Below are 7,221 nucleotides of genomic sequence, written 5' to 3' on the forward strand. Positions count from 1 at the left end.
AGACTAGCTGTCAACTTGTAGTTTCGGTTTGAGAATCTCCGAGAGCACAGCAGGGCTTCCCACATTGTTAGGAATAAATGAAACAAGTTTGAGCATTCTTGAACACTGTTAAAGGTAAATTTGGGATATAATGGGTTTTAGTACACTATTTTAAACCTTTTTGTTTTGTTTTGTTTTGTTTTTTTACTACTTAGCCAGAGCTAATTTGGAATGCTTGATCATTCTGCCTCTGCCTTCCAAATATTGAACCCACACAGGCATTCCCATGCCCAGGTTACATACAAACCCAGGTTGTCTTTGTTTTTTCAAGAAAGGTTCTCTGTGTAGCCCTGGCTGTCCTGAAACTTTCTCTGTAGACCAAGTTCTTCTCAAACTCAGAGATCTGCTTGCCTCTGCCCAGTGAGTGCTGGGATTAAAGGTGTGTACCACCACTACCAGGCTTATATTCAAATTTTTAATAAAAGTATATCATAGTAAGGAAAGAAAATATATAACATACAGACTATATCTTAGACAAATTACTAATTATTACAGCTTGGGTATCCCTTATCCGAGATGCTTTGGGCCAGAAGTGTTTTGGATATTTCTAGATTTATAGAATGAACATCTTAAGGATGGGACCCAAACCTAAACACAAAATTCATTTATGTTTCATACATACCTGTTCACACAGCCTGTAATTCCATATAGTATTTCTAGTGTGCCTACACTTTGAGGGTGGTCCTTCAGGAGAGTTCAGGCATAGAGATTTCTCCCATCAGCATCAATTCAACACTCAAAAAGCTTTCAATTTGGATCATTTCTATGTCAATTAATTAATATATAGACATGGTCTTGGTGGTATGAAACTTAGTCTTATAGCATCCCCAGGCTGATATAAAACTCGGATGTCAGATTTATGAGTTCTAGGAATATACACATTTACCATCAGGTCCAAAGAGTCTTCAAATTTTTACACTAGGGATGGTCAAGCTACACTAAAGCTAGAAATAGGATATATCAGTTATTTTTCTCACTGGCAAAGATACCTGAGAAATGTAGCTTAAGGCAAGAAGGGCATGGTGGTTTGCATAAGAATGCCCCCCCTATAGGTTCATAGGTTTAAAAGCTTAAGAAGTGGCACTACTTGAAAGGATTAAGATGTGTGACCTTGTTGGAAGAAGTGTGCCATTAGGGGTGGACTTTGAGGTTTGAAAACTCCAAGTCAGGTCCAATGGCTCTCTCTTCCTGACAACTAGCTGCAGATCTAGATGTAGGACTTGCTGCTTCTTCTCCAGCACCACGCCTGCCTGCCTGCATGCCACCATGCTTGCCAGGCCAACAATGGACTGTAAGCAAGATCCAACTGAATGCTTTCCTTTATAAGCGTTGCTGTGGTCATGGTGTCTCTTCACAGCAACAAAACACTGACTAAGACAAAGGGCTTATTTTGGCTATACTTTGAAGGTCACAGCCTGTCACTGTGGGAAATGCTTGGTAGAAGGAGCATGAGGCAATTGGTCCCACTGTGGCCACAGAAACACAGAAGTGAATGTCAGCGCTTACCTGGCCTCCTCCTTTATAAGTTTCATTCACTGTAGATCTCACCAATGGGTAGTGTCACCCACACTATCAGGGTGTATGTTCCCCCAGTTAGTTAATCCTAGCTGGGAATTCCATCAAAGACACACACGCGGTATATTTCCAAGGTGACTCCCAATCCAGTCACGGTGACAATGATTAGCCAGCACATGTAGTTGACTGTTTTCCAAAATTTGCTTTCCTGTGAAAGTTACGGTTCTAAGAAAGGTAATGAAGGGCTTAAAAACAGAGGCAGAAAGGTTAGCGTCATAGACCCAGTTTAAAAGAAAGCAACGCCTCAGCAGAGCACCCAGGAGGCAGAGACACAAGGATCTTTTCAAATTCGACTCCGGCTTCATCTATATAGTGAGTTCCAAGACCCCCAGGACTACACAGTAAGACACTGATTAAAATGTAAAAATTACATTTGAAAAATAAAAGTAATATATCTGAATAAATATTAAGACTCATCTTCCTATAGCAAGAGCAGTGGAGGAAAGGGGGATGGGGGAAACAAAAAACAAAAAACAAAAAAAAACTCAATAAAAACCAAAGGATGCCATTCAAATGTTTTCTTGAAAGCCATGACCTAACATGCAAGGTTGTTTTGGCAAACAGAACAGATGGTTTAACATCAAAAAAGACCTTACAAGTAAGAATGAGTGCTTTATGACTGTGTACTCTGTCAAATTGGCAATACAGTGGGAATTTATACAACTATGCTTGGCATTTTAGACAAACTTTTTTTTTTTAAAGAAATCTCTTTTTTTCCTTCTTCTTTTAGGAATGTATTTATGGGTTGGGCAGTGGTGGCACACAACTTTAATTCCAGCACTTGGGAGGCAGAGGCAGGTGGATTTCTGAGTTCGAGGCCAGCCTGGTCTACAGAGTGAGTTCCAGGACAGGACAGCCAGGGCTACACAGAGAAACCCTGTCTCGGGAAAAAAAAAAAAAGAAGAATGTATTCCATCACTTGTGTACTTGGTATCCATAAAGGTTAGAAAAAAGCACTGAATCCCCTGAAAACTTGAGTTCTGGGTGTTTATCATCATGTGGGTGCTGGAAATTGAACCTGGGTCCTCTATAAGAGCATTTGCTCCTAACTGCTGAGCATCTCTCCAGCTACGTTTTTAAAAACTTCAATCACATATAATCTCTTTTAGACCTACTGCAGTATTGTGGATCCGTATGAAGTGGCTGCTCAAGGGTTTAGTGGTCTGAGTACTTGGTCCCAGCTGATGAGCTGCACAGAAATGAGTCCTTCATGTGATCATTAGTATCAATGGACTAATCCACTGTTGAGATAACTGTTGCACAGACTAGCTAGCAGAGGTAGGTCCCTGCCTTCAAAGGGTCTGTTGTCATAACTCTAAGCACTGCTCTTTCCATCTGTCTAACATGAGGGAAGCAACCTTCCAACCCTAAGTTAGCACCACCATGATGTTCTGTTTCATCTCAGACCTAAAATGAGGGACACACACCACTGTGGACTGAAACCTGGGAAACACTTGAGCCAAAATAGTTTTTTCAAGTTGTTTTTCCCAGGTGTTTTGACATAGCAGCAGAAAGATAACACAAATAGTTCAATGAGTTAGAAAATGAGGCTATTCCTGTACTGTGGGTAGGAAACTGAACCCATCTTAAGGTCATATTGTTATTTGTGGAATTTTAGAGGTACAAGTTCAAGGCTCTTTGCATCTGTCTTAGCCATATGATACTGTCCGGGAACACATGAGGGGTTTGCATTGGAACATCTTATTCTCCCAAAATTGTCAAGTTTTTAATTATACAAATTAATTTTACAAATTATGTATATTTGGAAGAAGAAAAACTTAGGTAGTAAATAAAATTAACACTTAAACAGTGACCCAAATTAAATATAGTTGTCGTAGTCATCCATAAATATCTGTTATTGTGAGCATAATGGTGTATGCCTCTAATCTAGGCAGCTGGATCTCTGTGAGTTCAGGAACAGCCTGGTCTACATAATGAATTCCAGGTTAACCCAGGCAACAAAGTAAGTGAGATCCCATCTCAAAAAACAAACAAAAAGTTCTTTGTTAAAGCATTTGAATAACTAATTTTCTCTGCTTCTACATCAGTCAAAAGTCTTGCTCTCCTGTTTTGAAAAGCAATTTCTCAGTTACTGAATTTGGCAAAAGGCAGTCGTACTCTAGTGAGATTCTCTCTAGTGGGAAATGTTGCTATCCTAATGCCACTCTAAATTGCCAATGCTTCCATCGAACAAGCAAAAGGAAGGACGCTCATTTTTTAGTGGTAGAAAGCTAAGGGAACTCTTTTTCGTTTTGCGTCATGGGCCAATGGCGTGGCGTACTTCCCATTATGGAAACAGAGAAACAAATTGTGCCTACGCCAATGCTGCTGCTCAGTAATTAAAAGAGAAAGTGTACATTGGAAAGGATCTCGCTCTTGCAAGTTCCCAGGAGCGTGTGCTCCAGAGTCAAATGGCTTCAAGTATTGCCCTCCCTATGGGTCAATGACTTCATCTATAAAACGGCAATCAGTGATGTGTTAGTACAGTGGGTCACATCAGGACATACCACACACTAGGCCCAAATAGTTCCATGTGTAAGTGGTTTAACTGAGAGGGCGAGAGCAGTAGAGAGAGAAGAAGGGGAGAGAGAGAGTGTAAGGAAGGAGCGTTCCCCATATACATGGGTTCTGACTGTAGTGGCAGAACCCATACATATGGGGTAAAGGTGGGAGGTGAGCCCAATGGATTCTGGGAATATGGCGGCTATTGCCCTGGCAATAAGTCTGTGAGGCCTGCCCATGTGATGTCATAGGCTTTGGAGGCCCTGATGCTAACATTCAGTGATATCACTTTAGAGAGTTGTATGAGAATTAAAAGATACCTCCCCCTAAACCCCTTGGATAGTGCTTGGCACAACGTGGATTTTCAGTAAATGTTGGAAACACTGACAATATTGACAGCATAGACTACTAAAGGATGAATTCTCCATTGTCTTTGTGGAGATCGTACTTGAGTGTTGAAGTAGAACAAACACTGGGAAATTAGAGCGTGGCTATAACCCAGTCTATCAATGAGGCACACATCTCTATCTTACAAGCACATGCATTTTTCCCCTTGAAAAATGAGAGTCTGAACACAATTGCACGTTTTCAATTAAACATTGATTTTTGCTTAGTATATTTTCCACCAGGTTTTCTGAGCTAAATCATTTGAGTAACTGATCTCTCTGTTTCTCTATCAGTTGAAAAGACCGTTTTTTCTGGAATGATTCAACTTGTTTAAAACCAGATCCTTTTTATCAACCTCTAGGCGAGCTATACCATTGGCTCAGCTTTCAAGTGTAAAATGTATTTCTACTCTTCCCCAAAGGTTGTTAGATTAAAATGATGGTTCCCCTCCCACCCCCAGACTTCAGGTATATTGTATTACAATTGTGAAGTAAATGTCACATGGCTACAGGATGGCAAAATAGGCCTGAACCCAGAAGAAAACACTGAGCCCTGAGAGCACAGAGTCTGGAAACATTGCCTGTTTCTAGTTTCCATGGCAAAATGCATTGATAACGACTTCATTTTCAAAGTGTAGAATTCCGCACATATTTGCTTCTAAATTCTCTCTAATTTCTGCCAAAGACAGTCAGTTCTGAATCCCTTTCTAACTCTCTTTTCTTTCCCCTTCACAGACTTTGCTCTCCCCTCTCTTCTTTCTCTCCAACTCCCAAGTTCTTAGTTTTAAACATTTGGAAAGTGATGGTATTTGGTGTAATTGTTGTATATTTTACTTAGACATATATATTCAAAAGAAAAATTAAAGTGAATGTACTCACAGTATTTTTAATCTTGTGCTCATCTTTCTTTTATCCAAAGACAAAAACTAATGCTGCCTCTACTTCAAAAATACCTGGAAATACAACCCTTTCTAAACTTGGTATGTATCCCTGTTTTAAAATACATCTTATGAATATGTTTTATGTCTATATAATGTTTATATAGTTTATCATCATTTTGATATTCATTCAATAAAACAAAATATAAATTTTTGAGACAGATCTCATGGATCCCAGGTTGGCTTTGAACTCACTGTGTAACCATAGGTAACTCTGAACCTTGATCCTTTTGCCCCTGCCTCTTCAGAGAGGATTTCAAGCACTGTCTGTTTTTTTGTTCAATGAGGGCTTATTGCGCATCAGTCTCTGTTCTAGGCCCCAGCATCTCAAAAAGTGGGCTGTGAACCTATTTGAGGTTGCATAACTGAAGGTAGGTATCATGAAACATTTGGCAAAAAAATAAAAAGATTCAGAATGCATAATGACCAAAAATTAATTTAAAAACAATTAGGCTAGGACTCTGGGTGTCTCTGGTAGCATTTGTGTGTGTTACAGCATGAGATTGTACCACATACTTGGTTCTAAACACACAGTGTGTACTTTACATCTTCACGGTGCACACTGTTACTTCATGCACAGTCAAGTGATGCTGCTTGAAACACCTCAGGTCAAGGCTGCCCTTGACTACACTGTGTAATTGAGAAGAGGATAAACTTCTGATTCTCCTGCCTCTACCTCCAGACTGCTCGGATGAGGTGTGTGCTCCTAGGCCAGGCTGAGATGCAAACCATGTTAGGTGGAACACTCCACCTCCTGAGCTGTATGCCCAGCCCTATCTACCTATTTTCTATGCCTATATGCCTGGGGAAACATAAAAAATTATCAGGTGTGGAACTGGAGAGACAGCTCAGCAGTTCAGAATGCTTGCTGCTCTTCCAATGGAACAGAGTTCAATGTCTAACACCCACATCGGCAGCTTACAACCCTAACTGCAGTTCCAGAGACTCTAACGCCTTCTTCTACTCTTCACGGACAAGGAATAAGCATGCACACAATTTAAAAACAAAACAAAACATTCTTGCTGGGTATGGTGGCACACACCTTTAATTCCAGCACTCCAGAGGCAGAAGCAGCTAAGCAGCTAGATTCTTGTAAATTAGAGGCCAGCCTGGACTACATAACAAATTCCACAACAGCCAGAGCTATAAAATGAGACCTTGTCTCAAAAAAGACCAAAATTCCAGCCCCAACCCCCATCCACTCTTTGGTGAAAGGCCTAGAAAGTGGGGAAAGTTTTGAAAATTCTATTTATTTAAGCCTTGATGGGGCTCAGAATTTCAGGTACATTGCTCAGTCTACTGAAAACCAGGAAAATGGGAACTGGTTGGTGAAAGGAACCAGATTTATTTACAGTTCTGTCTAGAACTGAGGAAGTAAAATTCTCAGCTTCTCTCTGCCTTGCAGCAGTGTTAGAATTCACAGCAAAGATGAAACAAATGCCAGGAGATGCGCACCCATCGATTCAGCTGTGCAAGAAGTCCTCAGAACTGTGGCAGAGTCTTCCTGGGAGACCGGGTTTAGGCCTATCCTTACCTGCAGTGTGGAATGTCCTGAAGACATTCTAATTATGGCTCCCATTACTGAAGTAGCACTGAAAGCCAGGGGGAATTTGGGTGGCTTGAATAGGCAAAAGAGTCCCCCTCACTCTGGAATCTGGCTAAAGCCGTTGCCACTCGGTGAGCAGCAAGAACCCCAGCATAATTCCCACCTTCAAAAGGCTCTTCAGGCTCTTTTTCTCTTCCCGGCTAGCAACCTGCAATTTCTAGGAACCTCACCAGAA

This window comes from Mastomys coucha, unplaced genomic scaffold (genome assembly GCF_008632895.1).
Source record: "Mastomys coucha isolate ucsf_1 unplaced genomic scaffold, UCSF_Mcou_1 pScaffold6, whole genome shotgun sequence".
Classification (NCBI taxonomy): domain Eukaryota; kingdom Metazoa; phylum Chordata; class Mammalia; order Rodentia; family Muridae; genus Mastomys; species Mastomys coucha.